At 40.9% G+C, this 24,672-nt stretch overlaps 1 non-coding gene across 1 annotated transcript; it reads right to left on the bottom strand.

The window, feature by feature from the left end:
• Window positions 1-24,277: 24,277 nt before the first annotated feature.
• Window positions 24,278-24,350, bottom strand: TRNAK-CUU (transfer RNA lysine (anticodon CUU)). The gene has a single exon. It is a non-coding gene; the product is annotated as a tRNA-Lys (tRNA).
• Window positions 24,351-24,672: the final 322 nt, after the last annotated feature.

Here is a 24,672-nt window from a genome sequence, read left to right on the forward strand (position 1 = left end):
ACATGCCTTCACCCTCTCAGTCAATACCCTCCCATATAATTTACCAGGAATACTCAACAAACTTATACCTCTGTAATTTGAGCACTCACTCTTATCCTCTTTGCCTTTGTACAATGGCACTATGCAAGCATTCCGCCAATCCTCAGGCACCTCACTATGAATCATACATACATTAAATAACCTTACCAACCAGTCAACACTACAGTCACCCCCTTTTTTAATAAATTCCACTGCAATACCATCCAAACCTGCTGCCTTGCCGGCTTTCATCTTCCGCAAAGCTTTTACTACCCCTTCTCTATTTACCAAATCATTTTCTCTAACCTTCTCATTTTGCACACCACCTCGACCAAAACATCCTATATCTGCCACTCTATCATCAGACACATTCAACAAACTTTCAAAATACTCACTCCATCTCCTTCTCACATCACCACTACTTGTATCACCTCCCCTTTAGCCCCCTTCACTGAAGTTCCCATTTGCTCCCTTGTCTTACGCACTTTATTTACTTCCTTCCAAAACATCTTTTTATTCTCCCTGAAATTTAATGATACTCTCTCACCCTAATTCTCATTTGCACTCTTTTTCACCTCTTGCACCTTTCTCTTGACCTCCTGTCTCTTTCTTTTATACATCTCCCACTCAATTGCATTTTTTCCCTGCAAAAATCGTCCAAATGCCTCTCTCTTCTCTTTCGCTAATAATCTTACTGCTTCATCCCACCACTCACTACCTTTTATAATCAACCCACCTCCCTCGCTTCTCATGCCACAAGCATCTTTTGCGCAAGCCATCACTGATTCCCTAGATACATCCCATTCCTCCCCCACTCCCCTTACCTCCTTTGTTCTCACCTTTTTCCTTTCTGTACTCAGTCTCTCCTGGTGCTTCCTCACACAAGTCCCCTTCCCACGCTCACTTACTCTCACCACTCTCTTCACCCCAACATTCTCTCTTCTTTTCTGAAAATCCCTACAAATCTTCACTTTCGCCTCCACAAGATAATGATCAGACATCCCTCCAGTTGCACCTCTCAGCACATTTACATCCAATAGTCTCTCTTTCGTGCTTCTATCAATTAACGAGTAATCCAATAACGCTCTCTGGCCATCTCTCCTACTTACATACGTATACTTATGTATATCTCGCTTTTTAAACCAGGTATTCCCAATCACCAGTACTTTTTCAGCATATAAATCTACAAGCTCTTCACCGTTTCCATTTACAACACTCAACACTCCATGTATACCAATTATTCCCTCAACTGCCACATTACTCACCTTTGCATTCAAATCACCCATCACTATAACCCGGTCTTGGCATCAAAACCACTAACACACTCATTCATCTGCTCCCAAAACACTTGCCTCTAATGATCTTTTTTCTCATGCCCAGGTGCATATGCACCAATAATCACCCATCTCTCTCCATCAACTTTCAGTTTAACCCATATCAATCTAGAATTTAATTTCTTACACTGTATCACATACTCCCACAACTCCTTATTCAATAGTGCTACTCCTTCCCTTGCTCTTGTCCTCTCACTAACCCCTGACTTTACTCCCAAGACATTCCCAAACCACTCATCCCCTTTACCCTTGAGCTTCGTTTCACTCAGAGCCAAAACATCCAGGTTCCTTTCCTCAAACATACTACCTATATCTCCTTTTTTCTCATCTTGGTTACATCCACACACATTTAGACACCCCAATCTGAGCCTTCGAGGAGGATGAGCACTCCTCGCGTGACTCCTTCTTCTGTTTCCCCTTTTAGAAAGTTAAAATACAAGGAGGGGAGGGTTTCTGGCTCCCCGCTCCCGTCCCTTTTAGTCGCCTTCTACAACACGTGAGGAATGCATTTTCTTCTGTGAGGAATATGTATATATGTATATATATACATATATATACATATATACATATATATACATATATACATACACACGTCCACACACGCAAATATACATACCTACACAGCTTTCCATGGTTTACCCCAGACGCTTCACATGCCTTGATTCAATCCACTGACAGCACGTCAACCCCTGTATACCACATGACTCCAATTCACTCTATTTCTTGCCCTCCTTTCACCCTCCTGCATGTTCAGGCCCCGATCACACAAAATCTTTTTCACTCCATCTTTCCACCTCCAATTTGGTCTCCCTCTTCTCCTCGTTCCCTCCACCTCCGACACATATATCCTCTTGGTCAATCTCTCCTCACTCATTCTCTCCATGTGCCCAAACCATTTCAAAACACCCTCTTCTGCTCTCTCAACCACGCTCTTTTTATTTCCACACATCTCTCTTACCCTTACGTTACTTACTCGATCAAACCACCTCACACCACACATTGTCCTCAAACATCTCATTTCCAGCACATCCATCCTCCTGCGCACATCTCTATCCATAGCCCACGCCTCGCAACCATACAACATTGTTGGAACCACCATTCCCTCAAACATACCCATTTTTGCTTTCCGAGATAATGTTCTCGACTTCCACACATTTTTCAAGTCTCCCAAAATTTTCGCCCCCTCCCCCACCCTATGATCCACTTCCGCTTCCATGGTTCCATCCGCTGACAGATCCACTCCCAGATATCTAAAACACTTCACTTCCTCCAGTTTTTCTCCATTCAAACTCACCTCCCAATTGACTTGACCCTCACCCCTACTGTACCTAATAACCTTGCTCTTATTCACATTTACTCTCAACTTTCTTCTTCCACACACTTTACCAAACTCAGTCACCAGCTTCTGCAGTTTCTCACATGAATCAGCCACCAGCGCTGTATCATCAGCGAACAACAACTGACTCACTTCCCAAGCTCTCTCATCCCCAACAGACTTCATACTTGCCCCTCTTTCCAGGACTCTTGCATTCACCTCCCTTACAACCCCATCCATAAACAAATTAAACAACCATGGAGACATCACACACCCCTGCCGCAAACCTACATTCACTGAGAACCAATCACTTTCCTCTCTTCCTACACGTACACATGCCTTACATCCTGTATATATGTATATATATATATATATATATATATATATATATATATATATATATATATATATATATATATATATATATATATATATACATATTGTTTATCTATTTTTGCTAAGTCGCTGTCTCCCGCGTTAGCGAAGTAGCGCAAGTAAACAGACGAAAGAATGGCCCAACCCACCCACATACACATGTATATACAGACTCGTCCATACACGCAAATATACATACCTATACAACTCAATGTATACATATATATACACACAAAGACATATACATATATACACATGTACATAATTCATACTGTCTGACTTTATTCACTCCCATCGCCAACTCGCCCCACATGAAATAACAACCCCCTTCCCCCTCATGTGTGCGAGGTAGCGCTAGGAAACGACAACAAAGGTCCCATTCGTTCACACTCAGTCTCTAGCTGTCATGTAATAATGCACCGAAAACACAGCTCCTTTTCCACATCCAGGCCCCAGAGAACTTTCCATGGTTTACCCCAGACGTTTCACATGCCCTGGTTCAATCCATTGACAGCAGGTCGACCCCGGTATACCACACCGTTCCAATTCACTCTATTCCTTGCACGCCTTTTACCCTCCTGCATGTTCAGGCCCCGATCACTCAAAATCTATTTCACTCCACCTTTCCACCTCCAATTTGGTCTCCCACTTCTCCTCATTCTCTCCACCTCTGACACATATATCCTCTTGGTCAATCTTTCCTCACTCATTCTCTCAATGTGACCAAACCATTTCAAAACACCCTCTTCTGCTCTCTCAACCACGCTCTTTTTATTACCACACAACTCTCTTATCCTATTATTACTTACTCTATCAAACCACCTCACACCACACATTGTCCTCAAACATCTCATTTCCAGCACATCCACCATCCTGCGCACAACTCTATCCATAGCCCACGCCTCGCAACCATACAACATTGTTGGAACCACTAGTCCTTCAAACATACTCATTTTTGCTTTCCGAGATAATGTTCTCGACTTCCACACAGTTGTTGGTAAAATTCTTTAAATTCTTTGCTATTAATTCGTTTGGTGTAAAATTTGAGAAGACCAGGAACGTGTATCAATAACATTTCCAGTTTCCAGTGAATTTTGTTAGGGTACATCAGGTTTGGTTTGGTTGACATTGTTTTTCTGCTAATTTTTGACGTTTGTCAAACAGTTCTGCTTCATTTCTTTGTCAAATCATTACATTGTGATTTCCCCACACAAAACCCCTATTTCCAATGGGGATCCTCCATTATCATTGGATAAAGAGGGAATATATTCAAAACTGGGTGTGAACATGCCCACCTCCTACTCTTCCTTCAAAATGTCATCTACAGCACTTTAGGAGGAGGTCAACGGTCATCCCTGTGCAGCTTCTTTACAGACTTTCCTTACATTGAGTACCATTTTGCTGGCCAAGTTGCCTCCAGGGTGTGGCATAAGTCTTTGCTTTGTATACTTCCTTTCTTTGGCTTTTCTGCTTCTTTCTTTTCTCTAATACATAGCTTCTTCTCTAGTCAGTCCATTGCAAAAGTCATAGATGAAGCAAATTCCTTCTCTCATTTCATTAACAACAGTGTTACTTATTGTCTAGTCCTTTCACCTACTCTCTTTCCCCTCTCCAAAAATTATTTCTCTTTACCATATACCATTGTTCACTCATTAAATGATTCCACAATACAAACTTAATTTTTCTTCCCTTCTCACTCAACAAGTCATTCTCTTTTATTTACTGAATGTATCCCCATCTTAATTTGGGCCCATGCAATGCACGAGAAGGGGAAAGTAGAAACTTTTTAAATTAATACAATAAAGCATAATTCCTACCTATGTATTTTTTTTATCATTATACTCATTATATATATATATATATATATATATATATATATATATATATATATATATATATATATATATATATATATATATATAAATGTGTACGAATAAAGTGCATATGAACGCGCATCTTCATAGAACATACAAACCTCCAACAGCCAGGATCGAACCCGGGACCCCTGTGTAAGAGGCAGGCATGCTAACCGCTAGGATATGGGCCTGGGTAATAGGAAACAACTATTCGAATACTAAGTACTCGAATACCCTTCGTCTCACAATGGTGAGCAACGGGGTCTATACCGGTTATTTCCCAACAGGCGCACATAGCCAGCTGATAGCGTTTTACCGAACCTAACTGTACAACGCGGAGGTATATGTTTACGAATAAAGTGCATATGAACGCGCACCTTCATAGAACATACAAACCTCCAACAGCCAGGATCGAACCCGGGACCCCTGTGTAAGAGGCAGGCATGCTAACCGATATATATATATATATATATATATATATATATATATATATATATATATATATATATATATATATATATATATATATATATATATATATATATCAACTAATCCCTACGACCCACTTTACAAGACAAACACGAAATTCAGAAGTTTGGCAACATTAAATTTCATAATTCCGAATACTTTGATCAGAGAGAGAGAGAGAGAGAGAGAGAGAGAGAGAGAGAGAGAGGTAACAGATTCACAGCACACAGGAAAGCTGCTCTGTCGTGGTTATCTCACATGTTTTCACTAACATCGAGAGTTAAGTAGTACAAATGCCATTTCAAAATGCTTGGGACACTTCAATTTGTTCTTGTATGAAAACATACAACTGAACCAAGTCAGTCTTTTATAAGGTTAAAACTACTAATGATATTAGAATAACATGCAAATTTATGATGGACGACTGAAAATGGGCCTTGATGGCTAGGCTAAGACCATTTATCGTTGTCCATGATACAGTCTTGGTCCAGCCCAAGCTGTAGGGGATAGAAGACCTCCAAGATAATACTAGCCAGACTCTAAGAACATTTAAGATCATAAGAACATTATCCAGTTGTCTTTTACTTATCAGGAAATACGTTTGTATGCAACTCTTAGCTGATAAGAGATGTTTGATCTCTTATCACCCAGAACTCACCACGAGGAGGTGGTTGCATGTCGAGTTCCATAATTTTTTTCCATTCTAAATAAATATTCTAATATCCTCTTAAATAAAGGTCTTTCCCGTTTGAAGATATATACTGACATTAATTACTTCTAAAACAAAGTTCTTTCCCATTATATTAAAAGTAAAATTTCCTCTAAAACAGAGTTCTTATTGTGAGGTAGATAGTTGAGGAAGGGCACCTCATTTCCTGCCCTTCCTCTGGTTCCGTTGGCCCCCTCCTCTGGTACGCCTCCGGCGGACTGACCTCATCACCTTCTTCAGCTCACCAATAATAAGTGGCAGAGCTGGTCTCTCTGAGGGGTCGCTGTGGGTCGCTGTTTGGTAAAGATCCTGGAGGCTTTCCCGCACACCCTGCTTCCTGACCAGGATGGACACGTGCCTCATTAGATGCCCAAAAGAGAAGACGTCACTGGCTGGGGAGACCGGCTTGCGCTCCCTGACCTCAGGGGCCAACCACAGGTCAGGAACATTGTACTCAACGCAGCTTCCCTTCTTAACGCTCAAGCCGAAGTCGATGATGTGAAACTCTGGCTTGTCACCCATCGTCACGGTCACATTCTCGACCTTGACGTCATTATGGACAATGTTTTTCTTATGGATTTCCATCAGCCGACGAGCGACCATGATGGCGGACTCGACCAGTTCCTCGTCCGACCGACATGTTCTCATGAACTTATCATAAGGCTGGCCAGTGTGGCTTAAGATGATCAGTGGGGGGTTGCGGCACACTGCTCGAAGGAGAGGGGCTCCTCCAGCCCCAGCCAGTCTCCTGTGAATGTCGGCTTCATCCATAAGACTTTTCGAACTCACTCCGTCCAGAAGGGTTTTGATGACGCAACACGATCCACGGAACAACACCGTTTCAATCTTGGCGTTGCCTCCCCGACCCACCTCTCTCATGACCACCAGGTCATTTACATCCTTCTGGGTCAACTTTACAACTGGAACACTCATTTTGATTCCGGCCTGAGGTGCACTTACCAAATTTTCGTCTTGCCGGAGAGTGTGAGAGGAGATGTTGTCGGTACGGAGTCCCATCCTCAAATGATTACACTTCTCTCGCCGCCGGCCTTATATACCCCTGGGTTATGTGACGTCACATAACCAGATCTATCCAGATTAAATCCCATACAAATCCGGATATGAAGACGGATTCATTTAGTTTTGTTGCGATCATTATTTGATAAAATCTAGAGGTGCCGAAGAAATAGTCAAGATGGCCAATGGTGTTGATAGTGTAGTGAAGATGGCTAGAGATGTTGAAGGATCTAAATAGTTTCGAAATACCAATACTTTTTGAATCAATAAATCATTATAAATACTAATAAGACAAAAAACACTTTGACGAAAATTTAGCCATTTTCAAGCATCGAAATAAAAGGATATGAGGTAAATGGCTTTTGGGAAATCCTTGTTGAATAGTACACAGTTACTTTCTGAGAACACACACACACACACACACACACACACACACACACAAACCTAGAGAACATAGCATGAAATTAGGGCAATATTGTTCAAATATATTCAGAGAAGTAATTTTAGAATTTATATAAAAGTGATTTATGAATGGAATAAGAAGAATGAGGTCATGGTTAAGGCAGACACCATACATAAATCTCAGAAGTTGTATAATATTACGGAATGTTCTAGAGATTTGGCCTCGCGAGTGCAGAGCTCTCTCCTCACACAGTAAAAATAGGTAATTACACACTCACAGATTCAGAGGTTATCATGTTGAAGGAGAGGTGAAAACTGAGGATTCAAATCAAAGAACAATAAGAAGCGTCATGATGAGATGGGAGAGGGAATTGGTAAATTGACAAATATAGTTTAATCTAAAACATGAACGGTAAATCACTTCGACTGAAGAAAGTCAAGTGGAAAACATAGAAAATGAAAGACCAAAGAGAAGAATTTAGGAAATCTGAGATAACATCTAATGTGAGGAAACACGATTTCACCAAATGAGCTTTAGTTAACGCTTCTGGCACAGTGTAAGATAAAGGGATATATATATATATATATATATATATATATATATATATATATATATATATATATATATATATATATTTATATATATATATATATATATATATATATATATATATATATATATATATATATATATATATATATATATATATATATATATATATATATATATATATATATATATATATATTATATATATATATATATATATATATATATATATATATATACTTATGTGATGTGTGTGTGTGTGTGTGTGTATACGGATAAACTTTAATGCTGGCTAGGGTGTACTGGTGATGCCTTTGACCTAAAATGTAAGTTCAAGACCATAGGTCGACCCTGCACGTAGCTTGAATCCTTTTGTGTTCTCTATGATCTTTACTACATCTCCTCTCCTTAATCCCTTTATCTTAACTATGCAAGGCTTACTATAATCTTCACTACAACCTCATCTTCATATGACCTTATCTTGAATAAGCTGGTTTCAAGGAAGGCTTTAAATTTTACCCGCTCACACAAACAACGTGCTTACACGGGGCTCCACGAGTGTAAAACTCCCTCCTAATACAGTGCAAATAGATCATTACCCACACCTACATACACCACCACCACCTTTTCGGTCGGCTTTGGATCCTCCTTTGAACGTAGTTTGGAGGATTTGGGGGATCAGGTCAATAAGGTTAAGTTCACTACAACATCATATTCACAAACTACAACATCATCTTCACTACAAGCGTATTTTCAATAAATTACATCTTCACTATACCCTCTTCTTCACTACACCGTTATTTCTACCATACTATCATCATTGCACTCCCTGATGTTCACTAAAAATAGTTCTTATCTTCACTATATAATCATTTTGAATAAACTTTACTCTTTAATAACCCTTATCTCTACTACATTCGTATCTTCACTACATTCTTTTCTTCACTACAACCTGTCTTGACAATATCCTTATCATCACTATACTCTTCCTCACTACACTCTCATCTTATCACCCTTCTGTTTACCGAACTTGGTTCAAAGTCTGACTTGAACGTAGCTTTGGAAAGTTTGTGTTCCTCATTGTGTTACCCCCTTATTATCATTGCAAAGGCAATTGTCACTACTCTCTAACTAAACCCTCATCGTCACTACACTTTCATCATTATCATTACTCCATGGTGTTCAATACAAAATTTCAGCATATACATTTATCTTCACTAAAGAATAATTTCAGCCTATATATTTATCTTCACTACAGAATCATTTTCATTACACCTTAATCTTCATTACTACTTGTTTCGGCTATGTCCATATCATCAGGGCAGCCTTATATTCGCTACATCCTTACAATATCTTTATCTTCCGGCCTTCCGCTCCCTCCCCTTTTTAGTCGCCTTGTACGCCACGCAGGGAATACGTGGCAAGTATTCTTTCTTCCATATCCCCAGGGATAACAGCCTCTGGTGTTCACAGACGGTCACCCATCCAAGTACTAACCACACACAACATTGCTTAACTTCCCTGATCGGACGATATATATATATATATATATATATATATATATATATATATATATATATATATATATATATATATATATATATATATATATATATATATATATATACGAGACTGAAAATGAATTTTCCACATAACAAAAATGGAGGCGCCGGGGATTGACCCCGGGTCCTCTCGCATGCCAAGCGAGTGCTCTACCACTGAGCTACGCCCCCAAGAACATTTTATGGGACTTAGTATTATATAAAGCACTGAGATTACCACGGCAAAATACTGTTTGACCGACCGTTGCCGATTAGCCGGCAAAATAACCACTGGGTAAATCTCCATGTTGCTGTCGTGTTTTCCTCTCAAGTTTCACGAAGAAATGTTTTACTTTTTTATTTTCGTTGCAATAGACTGGAACTAAGCAATAGACTGGAACCAAACAATAGACTGAAACTAAACAATAGACTGGAACCAAACAATAGACTGAAACTAAGCAATAGACTGGAACTAGGCAATAGACTAGAACTAAGCAATAGACTGGAACTAAGCAATAGACTGGAACTAAGCTGACCTGGTATGAGGTCAGAGCCCTCATTATCATCCCTGCTAACTACCAGGAAGCAGATTAAGTCGTTCCACAACCGATGTCCGGCCCATGTTAACTCTGATGTGCCCAGCAGTTGGAGGAGGATCGCCAGAAGCTTCTGGAAGATTTCAAGGACGTCTTGGTGGACCTGACCCTTTCAGATAAGGTCGAAAACCCCAATTCATTGTGAAGATCTTCACTATAACGTTGGACGAACATACTGAAAGTTGCACAAATGTGATGCGGACAAAATGAAACAAGAAAAAGACAAAAAATATGTCTGGTGTGGGTCTCGAACCCACGACTTTGAGTGTGTGAGACTCACGCTCTGCCACTGAGCTAACCAGACAATAGAAAAAAACGTCTGTTTCTTCAATTTGAATTAATGAAAATCTTTGTGAGGCAGCGTTTAGAAAAGAGAGATGTCTTTGACGAAATTTACTTGCTTGGCTCATTCTCCTGTTCATCATTTTGGAATGTAAACATACTGAAGGATATATATATATATATATATATATATATATATATATATATATTGGAAAGGATCACAATTTTGTGCGTGATCAAGTATATTCCTATGAGTCCACGGGGAAAATGAAACACGATAAGTTCCCAAATGCACTTTCGTGTAATAATCACATCATCAGGGGAGACACAAGAGAGAAATATAACAGTCAGTTGATATACAATGAAGAGACGTAGCTAGGACGCCATTTGGTAAACATGTAATTGTCCAAGACAGACAACAAGCATATGATAAACTAATTATGTGGACAAAATGGTGAATTGTTTACAAATTTTATCAACACTAAATTTATGCAATTTGTATAGACAATCACTTATATCAAGATTATAATTCTTTGTGTATTTAATGATAGAAGATTCAATGATATTTCTCGTTGTACTGGAGTTAGAGATTATAATGCCATCTCAGTTATTAACTCTAACTCCAGTACCACGAGAAATATCACTGAACCTTGTATTATTAAATACACAAAGAATTATAAACCTTAAGGAAACATGCAACATGGCGGTCAAACTATGAGATGCACAAATGAAGTTTATGAATGGAATATCAGTGAGACGAACTAGTTGATGAATGATGAATGAAAGTGTAATAAAGTCATGATGAATGAATGAAAGTGTAATAAAGTCATGATGAATGAATGAAAGTGTAATAAAGTCATGATGAATGAATGAAAGTGTAATAAAGTCATGATGAATGAATGAAAGTGTAATAAAGTCATGATGAATGAATGAAGGTGTAATAAAGTCATGATGAATGAATGAAAGTGTAATAAAGTCATGATGAATGAATGAAAGTGTAATAAAGTCATGATGAATGAATGAAAGTGTAATAAAGTCATGGTGAATGAATGAAAGTGTAATAAAGTTCATGATGAATGAACGAAAGTGTAATAAAGTCATGATGAATGAATGAAAGTGTAATAAAGTCACTGTTTAAAAGGACAAAATATGAATGGCAACAGGGAAGAGTGGCTCAGGTAAATGGAAGGGTTGAAAAGTTCGCGTTATGTGACGAATTTTGATAGATTTTGGAAGATTCATTTCCTATGATGGAACGTAAAAGTTTGTGCTTAGTTCTAGAGACAGAGTTCAAAGGTTTATGTTTCAATGATGAACATCAAAGGATACCATTAATTTAACTAACTTTAAAAATTTTCAATTAAATGAAGCATTACATACACAAGCTGCTTTTTGGCGGAGTTGAAGATTTGCAATTTTTTGCCAATTTAAAGTAGGTGTTGAATTGACGGGCTTAATAGTTCGAGTTCAAGCTTTAAGCTTTGTGTTTATATGACGTATCTTAAAGTACTTACTAAGATAACGCAAGTGGAAGGTTTACGTTTAAGAGATGGTGTTTAAATGCTCGTTAATGAATGACGGAGTTAAATGGATAGATTTTAAGTTCGCGTGTACGTGGGCGACTTTAAGGTTTTATGGTTAAATGTCAGAGTTAAAATGTTCGTACCTACCAGGTTGACCAGATGGCGGTAGTGTGTAGACACAGCCATACCAGGTCGTATTTATCATCATTAAAGTCACCTTCCTTACTTACTTATGGCGGCGATGAAATTCACTGGTTCTTGATTGTGCACCAATTAACCTATCAGATAATGGTACAATGTTTGCCTGGTGTTGCATATATCACGTCTGTTGTTGAAACACAAGAATGCCAGGTGACTTTGGGAGTGGATGATAATGTAATGATCAATATAAATGTGGGAAATCTTGAACCGCCATCACCAGACACAACACATGTTTGGATCTGGCGGGGGGAGGGACTTGCCTGTGACGTCACGATGCCCCGCCTCCAGCCTGGCGCCGCTCTGTGTGTGTGTGTGTGTGTGTGTGTGTGTGTGTGCATTATGGGAGAGAGTTATACACTCGTGTTGTCCCGTCTCTTAACCTTATAAGTATATACTATACATTTGCTCCTGGAATTTGTTCAGTTTAGTAAGTTAGAGAGAACTTCCAAATTTATTTTCTCCTGGCAGGATGGCCGGGTGGTTTAAGGCGCTGCTTTCAAATCATTGTCCGGTCTTCCGGGCGTGGGTTCGAGTCCCGCTCCTGATAAACATTTTCTTTTTTCCATAAAACATGACTAACCCAGAGACAGCAGGAACCAACAGAGCAAGGTTGGTTGGGACACAAGATATACACTAATCCCTGGGATGCTTCCATCCAATGGAAAATGAAAAACATACAATTGGAAAAACTTATTTTTTTCTGAAAACATGTTGACTTATATTCATTTAATGGTTACGAAAACTAAACAATATACACCAAGATGAGTATAGGTTCAAAATACTGTTACAAGGACAGATCAAGACAAAATCATGGTTCATGGAGTTTAATTCTTTTAACTCAGTGTAACACCGGTATGTGGTATATTTAGACCATATTGTCTTGTTATATTAGGAAGACGAAACTGTATTGAATGTTTTACCGTCATTATTATTATAGTACAGTGATATTTGTTATAATTACATTATTACTATTACTATTATCACTATTATCATCATTATTATCATCAGTATCATTATTATCATTATTATCATTATTATTATCATTATTGTCATTATTATCATTTTCTTTTTTTTTTTTATTTTGCCGCTGTCTCCCGCGTTTGCGAGGTAGCGTAAGGAAACAAACGAAAGAAATGGCCCAACCCACCCCCATACACTTGTATATACATACGTCCACACACGCAAATACACATACCTACACAGCTTTCCATGGTTTACCCCAGACGCTTCACATGCCTTGATTCCATCCACTGACAGCACGTCAACCCCGGTATACCACATCGCTCCAATTCACTCTATTCCTTGCCCTCCTTACACCCTCCTGCATGTTCAGGCCCCGATCACACAAAATCTTTTTCACTCCATCTTTCCACCTCCAATTTGGTCTCCCTCTTCTCCTCGTTCCCTCCACCTCCGACACATATATCCTCTTGGTCAATCTTTCCTCACTCATTCTCTCCATGTGCCCAAACCATTTCAAAACACCCTCTTCTGCTCTCTCAACCACGCTCTTTTTATTTCCACACATCTCTCTTACCCTTACGTTACTTACTCGATCAAACCACCTCACACCACACATTGTCCTCAAACATCTCATTTCCAGCACATCCATCCTCCTGCGCACAACTCTATCCATAGCCCACGCCTCGCAACCATACAACATTGTTGGAACCACTATTCCTTCAAACATACCCATTTTTGCTTTCGAGATAATGTTCTCGACTTCCACACATTCTTCAAGGCTCCCAGAATTTTCGCCCCCTCCCCCACCCTATGATCCACTTCCGCTTCCATGGTTCCATCCGCTGCCAGATCCACTCCCAGATATCTAAAACACTTCACTTCCTCCAGTTTTTCTCCATTCAAACTCACCTCCCAATTGACTTGACCCTCAACCATACTGTACCTAATAACCTTGCTCTTATTCACATTTACTCTTAACTTTCTTCTTTCACACACTTTACCAAACTCAGTCACCAGCTTCTGCAGTTTCTCACATGAATCAGCCACCAGCGCTGTATCATCAGCGAACAACAACTGACTCACTTCCCAAGCTCTCTCATCCCCAACAGACTTCATACTTGCCCCTCTTTCCAAAACTCTTGCATTCACCTCCCTAACAACCCCATCCATAAACAAACAACCATGGAGACATCACACACCCCTGCCGCAAACCTACATTCACTGAGAACCAATCACTTTCCTCTCTTCCTACACGTACACATGCCTTACATCCTCGATAAAAACTTTTCACTGCTTCTAACAACTTGCCTCCCACACCATATATTCTTAATACCTTCCACAGAGCATCTCTATCAACTCTATCATATGCCTTCTCCAGATCCATAAATGCTACATACAAATCCATTTGCTTTTCTAAGTATTTCTCACATACATTCTTCAAAGCAAACACCTGATCCACACATCCTCTATCACTTCTGAAACCACACTGCTCTTCCCCAATCTGATGCTCTGTACATGCCTTCACCCTCTCAATCAATACCCTCCCATATAATTTACCAGGAATACTCAACAAACTTATACCTCTGTAATTTGAGCACTCACTCTTATCCCCTTTGCCTTTGTACAATGGCACTATGCACGCATTCCGCCAATCCTCAGGCACCTCACCATGAGTCACACATACATTAAATAACCTTACCAACCAGTCAACAATACAGTCACCCCCTTTTTTAATAAATTCCACTGCAATACCATCCAAACCTGCTGCCTTGCCGGCTTTCATCTTCCGCAAAGCTTTCACTACCTCTTCTCTGCTTACCAAATCATTTTCCCTAACCCTCTCACTTTGCACACCACCTCGACCAAAACACCCTATATCTGCCACTCTATCATCAAACACATTCAACAAACCTTCAAAATACTCACTCCATCTCCTTCTCACATCACCACTACTTGTTATCACCTCCCCATTTGCGCCCTTCACTGAAGTTCCCATTTGCTCCCTTGTCTTACGCACTTATTATTATTATCATTATTATTATTATTATTATTATTATTATTATTAGTATTATTATCATCACCATTATTGGCATTATCATTATCATTATGTATCATTATTATCATCATCATCATCATTATCATTATTATTATCAATATCATTATCATTAGTATCATTGTTTTCATTATTATAATCATTATGATTATCATCATCATTAAGTATAATATATCTGCTACTGAAGGATACAATATGCTGGTTATCATGTGGGAAGTTAGATATGGTATGGATTGTCATTTAACTTGTAGGTTAGTAGGAAATATATTGTGTACCTAACGTGTGTTGTTGGGCATTATAATCGTCCGATAATGATAATGATTAAATCTTATTTCCTGATCTTATCAGTTTTAAAACCAGATATATGAAATATCTTTCGTTGATCATATTTTTGTCTACAGTTCAGTATGTACATGTGAGGTCTTAAGATTTAGGTGACTAAGTATTGGAATTCACTGGCAGCTGTGGTACACATTATCACCGAGCCTGAGTCTCAAAGATCAAGGTCATGGGTTCGAATCTCCAACATTCAGTATGTTTATCCAACGTTATAGTGAAGATCTTGACGATGAATTAGGATTCTGACATCATCTGAAAGCGATGGGTCAAAGATCAGTGATTTTAAGAGTTTAGTGTAGATAGTATTGAAGTGGAGAGTGCAGTGGATGAGGCCAAGGACCAGTGGTGTCCAGAGAGTAGTGAAGATAATGACCATTGTCCTGCCCCATTAGGGCAGGTCAAATGGCACTTAACGAAGTAGTGAGTTTGAGTCAAGAACAGAGGCAACTATTTTGGGAGCAAGTGAGTGTGTGTGTCAGCAGTTATGATGTAAGAGACCAGGTATTAGTGATGGTGATTTGAATGCGAAGGTAAGTAATGTGGCAGTAGGGGGTATAACTGAGGCCCATGGAAGTGGTGAACAACTTGTGTTGTGTGTGTGGAAAGGACTGGTGACCGGGAATACCTGGTGTGTAAAATGTGATATACACAAATATACGTATGTGAGTAGGAGAGACGGTCAGCGGACCTGACTGGATTACATGTTAATTGAAAGTCGTGTAAAAGAAAGATTTTTGGGTGTAAATATGCTGAAAGGGGCAGCTGGTGTGATGTTGATCACCATCTTGTGGAGACGACAGTGAAGATCTGAAGAGGTTTCGAAAAGAGGAAACAATGTCGGGGAGAAGAGGTGGCGAGCTGAAGTGAACTTGGAAAAGAGACTTGTGTGAAGAAATACCAAGAGAAATTGAGTGCCACATACACTCTTACTGTGTGAATATGCCTTTCTATGAGATTACGTAAAGATGTTGGTGAACAGAGGAGTTGGGAGTCTGGCGGGCCGCCATGATGGTTGTCAATTTAGCCAGCTGGACTATTACTTATAAGTTGTGTTTAGTTGTAGGTCCAAGTTTGTTGTCAGAATATAATGTTGACTGCCAGTGAGTACCTGGCTGGCGCGGGTGCCACAAGGCTGGGTCAAGTGTAGTGTAAGTGTGGTCTATGGATGGTGTGTGTACCATGATGGGCCGCATCATGACCTGCCGGTTATAACATCCTGACCAACACCTGCTGCTGCTACACTTGCAACTCTCCTTTTCTAAGACCGTTTTCATGCTTCATGTAACTTTGTCTTTTTTCAATCATTCTAAAGCTATAGTTACAAAATTATTTTTTTTTTTTTTTTTTTTTTTTTTTTTTTTTATACTTTGTCGCTGTCTCCCGCGTTTGCGAGGTAGCGCAAGGAAACAGACGAAAGAAATGGCCCCCCCCCCATACACATGTACATACACACGTCCACACACGCAAATATACATACCTACACAGCTTTCCATGGTTTACCCCAGACGCTTCACATGCCTTGCTTCAATCCACTGACAGCACGTCAACCCCTGTATACCACATGACTCCAATTCACTCTATTTCTTGCCCTCCTTTCACCCTCCTGCATGTTCAGGCCCCGATCACACAAAATCTTTTTCACTCCATCTTTCCACCTCCAATTTGGTCTCCCTCTTCTCCTCGTTCCCTCCACCTCCGACACATATATCCTCTTGGTCAATCTCTCCTCACTCATTCTCTCCATGTGCCCAAACCATTTCAAAACACCCTCTTCTGCTCTCTCAACCACGCTCTTTTTATTTCCACACATCTCTCTTACCCTTACGTTACTTACTCGCTCAAACCACCTCACACCACACATTGTCCTCAAACATCTCATTTCCAGCACATCCATCCTCCTGCGCACATCTCTATCCATAGCCCACGCCTCGCAACCATACAGCATTGTTGGTACCACTATTCCCTCAAACATACCCATTTTTGCTTTCCGAGATAATGTTCTCGACTTCCACACATTTTTCAAGGCTCCCAAAATTTTCGCCCCCTCCCCCACCCTATGATCCACTTCCGCTTCCATGGTTCCATCCGCTGACAGATCCACTCCCAGATATCTAAAACACTTCACTTCCTCCAGTTTTTCTCCATTCAAACTCACCTCCCAATTGACTTGACCCTCACCCCTACTGTACCTAATAACCTTGCTCTTATTCACATTTACTCTCAACTTTCTTCTTCCACACACTTTACCAAACTCAGTCACCAGCTTCTGCAGTTTCTCACATGAATCAGCCACCAGCGCTGTATCATCAGCGAACAACAATTGACTCACTTCCCAAGCTCTCTCATCCCCAACAGACTTCATACTTGCCCCTCTTTCCAGGACTCTTGCATTTACCTCCTTTACAACCCCATCCATAAACAAATTAAACAACCATGGAGACATCACACACCCCTGCCGCAAACCTACATTCACTGAGAACCAATCACTTTCCTCTCTTCCTACACGTACACATGCCTTACATCCTCGATAAAAACTTTTCACTGCTTCTAACAACTTGCCTCCCACACCATATATTCTTAATACCTTCCACAGAGCATCTCTATCAACTCTATCATATGCCTTCTCCAGATCCATAAATGCTACATACAAATCCCTTTGCTTTTCTAAGTATTTCTCACATACATTCTTCAAAGCAAACACCTGATCCACACATCCTCTACCACTTCTGAAACCGCACTGCTCTTCCCCAATCTGATGCTCTGTACATGCCTTCACCCTCTCAATCAATACCCTCCCATATAATTTACCAGGAATACTCAACAAACTTATACCTCTGTAATTTGAGCACTCACTCTTATCCCCTTTGCCTTTGTACAATGGCACTATGCACGCATTCCGCCAATCCTCAGGCACCTCACCATGAGTCATACATACATTAAATAACCTTACCAACCAGTCAACAATACAGTCACCCCCTTTCTTAATAAATTCCACTGCAATACCATCCAAACCTGCTGCCTTGCCGGCTTTCATCTTCCGCAAAGCTTTTACTACCTCTTCTCTGTTTACCAAATCATTTTCCCTAACCCTCTCACTTTGCACACCACCTCGACCAAAACACCCTATATCTGCCACTCTGTCATCAGACACATTCAACAAACCTTCAAAATACTCATTCCATCTCCTTCTCACATCACCGCTACTTGTTATCACCTCCCCATTTACGCCCTTCACTGAAGTTCCCATTTGCTCCCTTGTCTTACGCACCCTATTTACCTCCTTCCAGAACATCTTTTTATTCTCCCTAAAATTTACTGATAGTCTCTCACCCCAACTCTCATTTGCCCTTTTTTTCACCTCTTGCACCTTTCTCTTGACCTCCTGTCTCTTTCTTTTATACTTCTCCCACTCAATTGCATTTTTTCCCTGCAAAAATCGTCCAAATGCCTCTCTCTTCTCTTTCACTAATACTCTTACTTCTTCATCCCACCACACACTACCCTTTCTAAACAGCCCACCTCCCACTCTTCTCATGCCACAAGCATCTTTTGCGCAATCCATCACTGATTCCCTAAATACATCCCATTCCTCCCCGACTCCCCTTACTTCCATTGTTCTCACCTTTTTCCATTCTGTACACAGTCTCTCCTGGTACTTCCCCACACAGGTCTCCTTCCCAAGCTCACTTACTCTCACCACCTTCTTCACCCCAACATTCACTCCTCTTTTCTGAAAACCCATACTAATCTTCACCTTAGCCTCCACAAGATAATGATCAGACATCCCTCCAGTTGCACCTCTCAGCACATTAACATCCAAAAGTCTCTCTTTCGCACGCCTGTCAATTAACACGTAATCCAATAACGCTCTCTGGCCATCTCTCCTACTTACATAAGTATACTTATGTATATCTCGCTTTTTAAACCAGGTATTCCCAATCATCAGTCCTTTTTCAGCACATAAATCTACAAGCTCTTCACCATTTCCATTTACAACACTGAACACCCCATGCATACCAATTATTCCCTCAACTGCCACATTACTCACCTTTGCATTCAAATCACCCATCACTATAACCCGGTCTCGTGCATCAAAACCGCTAACACACTCATTTAGCTGCTCCCAAAACACTTGCCTCTCATGATCTTTCTTCTCATGCCCAGGTGCATATGCACCAATAATCACCCACCTCTCTCCATCAACTTTCAATTTTACCCATATTAATCGAGAATTTACTTTCTTACATTCTATCACATACTCCCACAACTCCTGTTTCAGGAGTATTGCTACTCCTTCCCTTGCTCTTGTCCTCTCACTAACCCCTGACTTCACTCCCCAGACATTTCCAAACCACTCTTCCCCTTTACCCTTGAGCTTCGTTTCACTCAGAGCCAAAACATCCAGGTTCCTTTCCTCAAACATACTACCTATCTCTCCTTTTTTCACATCTTGGTTACATCCACACACATTTAGGCACCCCACTCTGAGCCTTCGAGGAGGATGATCACTCCCCGCGTGACTCCTTCTTCTGTTTCCCATTTTAGAAAGTTAATACAAGGAGGGGAGGATTTCCGGCCCCCCGCTCCCGTCCCCTCTAGTCGCTTTCTACGACACGCGAGGAATACGTGGGAAGTATTCTTTCACCCCTATCCCCAGGGATAATATACATATATATATACATATACACACACACACACACACACACACATATGCACATACACACACACACACACACATACATATATATACATATGAAAAATGTAAGAACAATTTAGAAACAAACTTTTAGCTTGAAATGAATGAAAAAAAAAATGAATGAATGTCACATAATGGTTCAACCTCTGGCTATGGAAAAGGAAATGTACAATTTATTCACACAAACGTCAATAGCAGTTCTCATCAATTTCACCACTGTGTCAGTAAGCTTCAATGTCTAAGCTACATTTTTCTCCAACTTCACTATTTTCTTGTCAAAAACACCATGCATGAAAACTATCACTCCATTAACACAACTATAAACATTAACTTCCCCTTTAAAAGTTCTGGGGAAGTCTGTCTCGATACACTGCGGCGAGTGTAGTTTTTGTGAAGATATACTCTGAAAGCACATCGCTGTCGTCTTCCAGGCATTGCCCATCTGCTACAGTAATTGGTGACAGGTGACAGTTGATATAGAGTGATTGAGGCCAACGTGACCACGTGGGGCTTGTGACTGGTTGAGGCCAGCGTGACCAAGTGGGGTTGTGACTGGTTGAGGCCAGCGTGACCACGTGGGGCTTGTGACTGGTTGAGGACAGCGTGACTACGTGGGGCTTGTGACTGGTTGAGGCCAGCGTGACCACGTGGGGCTTGTGACTGGTTGAGGCCATAGTGACCAAGTTGGGTTGTGACTGGTTGAGGGCAGCGTGACCACGTGGGGCTTGTGCCTGGCTGAGGCCAGTGTGACCACGTGGGGTTGTGACTGGTTGAGGCCAGCGTGACCACGTGGGGCTTGTGACTGGTTGAGGTCAGCGTGACCACGTGGGGCTTGTGACTGGTTGTGGGCTTGCGTGACTACGTGGGGCCTGTGACTGGTTGAGGCCAGCGTGACCACGTGGGGTTGTGACTGGTTGAGGCTAGCGTGACCACGTGGGGTTTGTGACTGGTTGAGGCCAGCGTGACCAAGTGGGGCTTGTGACTGGTTGTGGGCAGCATGACCACGCGGGGTTGTGACTGGTTGAGGGCAACATGACCACGTGGGGCTTGTGACTGGTTGAGGCCAGCGTGACCATTTGGGGTTGTGACTGGTTGAGGGCAGCGTGACCACGTGGGGTTGTGCCTGGTTGAGGCCAGGGTGACCACGTGGGGTTTTGACTAGTTGAAGCCAGGGTGACCACGTGGGGTTTTGACTAGTTGAGGCTAACGTGACCCTGTAGGGTTGTGACTGGTTGAGGCCAGCGTGACCACGTGGTATTGTGACTGGTTGAAGCCAGCGTGACCACATGGGGTTGTGACTGGTTGAGGCCAGCGTGACCACGTGGGGTTGTGACTGGGGGTGTTGACGTGTTGTGGTCGGCGTCCACAAGGTCGTTATCTTAGTATTTCAGGAACGGAGGAAGATCCACAGTGGACGTTTTACAAACACAATGTTGAATCATCACAACTTTTACCGAATCTGATTGAAATCAATGAATGAAATATGTCAAATATTAAGAAAAATAAGGCAAAAGAAAAGTGATGTTTATTAATTCTTTAATTTTTCTTACGATCATGTGAAATAATTGCCAGATACCCCGTGCAGTGCTAACCCAGCGACCATACTTGACGGTTTTATTGTAGTACGATCCATTTTGGGGATCCCAGAGCCCAGGAAACTTCTCATATTCATCAAGTTAGGTTATCATTTCTCTCTGTCCCACTCCGTGATCAAGATAAAACACATCGGATAACCAGAACAGCGCGAACACCCGTCCTGACTCACCACCAACGAGCTACTGAAACCTTTTGAGCACCAAAGTTGCTGACCCATATTTTATATGGCGCTAGATTCTCTCCCGAAAAGGGCTAAAAAAACGTTAAACTTGCTAAGATGACAGCGAAAAAATGCTCTTCGAATTATATCTGCTCTTTGACGTGCCAAATGATTAATAACAGATATGACTGACTGCTTTAACACTAAACTACTCACCATTATTCCAGATCTGCTAATTACCAATCCACAGTCTCTTCGTCCTCGGTGACCTGGGGTTGTGGTGGTCTATGTGAGGGTCCAGGTTGTGGTTGTGATGACTCGTATCTTTTCAATAACCCAGTGTTTTTCAGTACTTCCTCAGGCAGTTTATAATCATAACGACAGTTTCCATTTCAACTTAGTCCATACCTGATAGATAGTATTGCATTTAAGCTTTTGATAATCAATTTCGAGGCTTTCACTTCACGATGTTCATATAACTAAAGATTCGCTCAACATCAGTGTTGGAGTGAGACAATACCAGCATATTCAAAGCCAACTCAGAGAGGTTACTGAAGGAATTTCCTTCTGTTGCATCCTTGTACGAGGCTATTTCAGCCCAGAGTGCTAGGGTCACAGTGTTCTGTATCAACAATATATGATGAAGCTTCCTCCACTGGAACTCAATGCGTGTGAGAATTTTTCGTTATCAGTAAACATCTTTGCTAATTCCAGTATTCCAGGCTTTATGGGTTGCAGACATTCACTTGTACTCAGTGATGACATTGACTGTGACACTTGGACATTGTCTGGCAAACGTTGACGAAGCTGTCTCACCAACTCCACTACAAACTGTATGTATCTTCCTCGAATATCCTGTTCATCAGGAAGCTTACATTGTGCCATCTCCTTTTCAAACTCGTACCCCAAGTACGAATGTGGGTCTAAGTAGTTCTCTATTGAATCTCCTTCCTTCAATTTCTGCCTGGAATGAGCACCTCAGAACTTATGGAATCAATAAGTTGAATAAGGTCACTTAGCAGTTTGCTAGGATCCTGTACCTCAGCTTCAAATTTCTCATTTACACACTGAACTTCCCCAAGAATATGCTGCAGGAATATCAGGAAGGCATAGTTTTTCTTGTCACAAAACATGTCATGGAGATTCTGATATGTGTAACACCTTTCATCATTTCTTGTCATTTCAAAGTGAGTCATAAGTTCAACCCACTGTTGCAGTATTATGACAATTGCTGATTCAATTGACAGCCATCGAGTCTGGCTTAGCTGTATAAATTTCATTGTAGCTTAACCCTCATTGGCAGAGTGGGAGAACCAATTATAGGTTTCTCTGATGATAAAATCCAGGTTCCTAGGGAGACACTCTGCTGCAGCATGAGACAACTAGCTGTAGAGAATGACACACACACTTGATCAGGATCAGATGAGGAACTTCTAACTTGAGTGTATCATACACTCCACTGTTAACACCTGTCATCACAGAAGCATTGTCCGTGCTGATTACAACAAGGTTTCGTAACTCCAACCCATTATTTTTCAAGGACTTCTTGATGGCATCACATATCTCATTAGCATTACAGTCACTCAGCTCAACAAGGTCCAAGAAAGTCATTACAATCTTATTCTTACCTTCAGAATAGAACTGGACAGCGATACCCAATAGTTTCGTTACCGTAATGTCATTACTTTCATCAGTTAAGAAGCTAAACTTCTGATTGTCTATGTCACTTTTTAAGTCACTGTTAAAATGTGGGGCAATCACATTGCACTCAACTACACTACACTTCCACCTTTTTAACTTAAAATTCTTGAATCCTTTACTGTCTGGAAATCCTGCTTTACATAGCTTACTGAGATGATGAACAGCACGTAATGAACAGCTGAGATGATCAACAACACGTAATGAACAGCTGAGATGATCAACAACACGTAATGAACAGCTGAGATGATCAACCACACGTAATGAACAGCTGAGATGATCAACAACACATAATGAACAGCTGAGATGATGAACAACACGTAATGACAGCTGAGATGATGAACAACACGTAATGAACAGCTGAGATGATGAACAACACGTTATGTACAATGTTCAGCAGTGAATAGTGACTCATTTCCTTCAGTTTCTCGTGCGTCATCACTCACTTTTTCAAACGGAATTGTGGTTTGTCTTTAGGACTGAATGACTCTTCAGCTGTCTTATGTTAAGCAGATTGGTTGATCTAGACGAGCGGTGGAGGGTATGTTCAGAGGCTGTTTCATCTTACATCATAGAAAACTGTTACCGCCCAACGTGGGGCTCGAACCCACGACCCCGAGATTAAGAGTCTCGTGCTCTACCGACTGAGCTAGCCGGGCTTATATACAACCTTGTTCGTGTGTATGTGTGCGTGTAAGCGAGGTTAATAACCACCATCATTAACCCCTAACAACGCTGTATGATCAGCGATAAAGTTCAATAACTCACCTGAGGTCACATGATAGATACATAAGGGGATCCGACCATGACCTTATCAACGTCCTGAGACCCCGGCTGATGTGTCAGGTTAGATAAGAGGCATAACATCCTCTCTGTCTGATGTTGTGAGAGTAAGACACTAATGGTTAGGAGGCAGCAAGTGTGTCTGGATGGAGACACTCTCCTCTCTGTCTGATGTTGTGAGAGTAAGACATTAATGGT

The sequence above is a fragment of the Panulirus ornatus genome, chromosome 5 (assembly GCF_036320965.1).
Source record: "Panulirus ornatus isolate Po-2019 chromosome 5, ASM3632096v1, whole genome shotgun sequence".
Taxonomy (NCBI): Eukaryota; Metazoa; Arthropoda; class Malacostraca; order Decapoda; family Palinuridae; genus Panulirus; species Panulirus ornatus.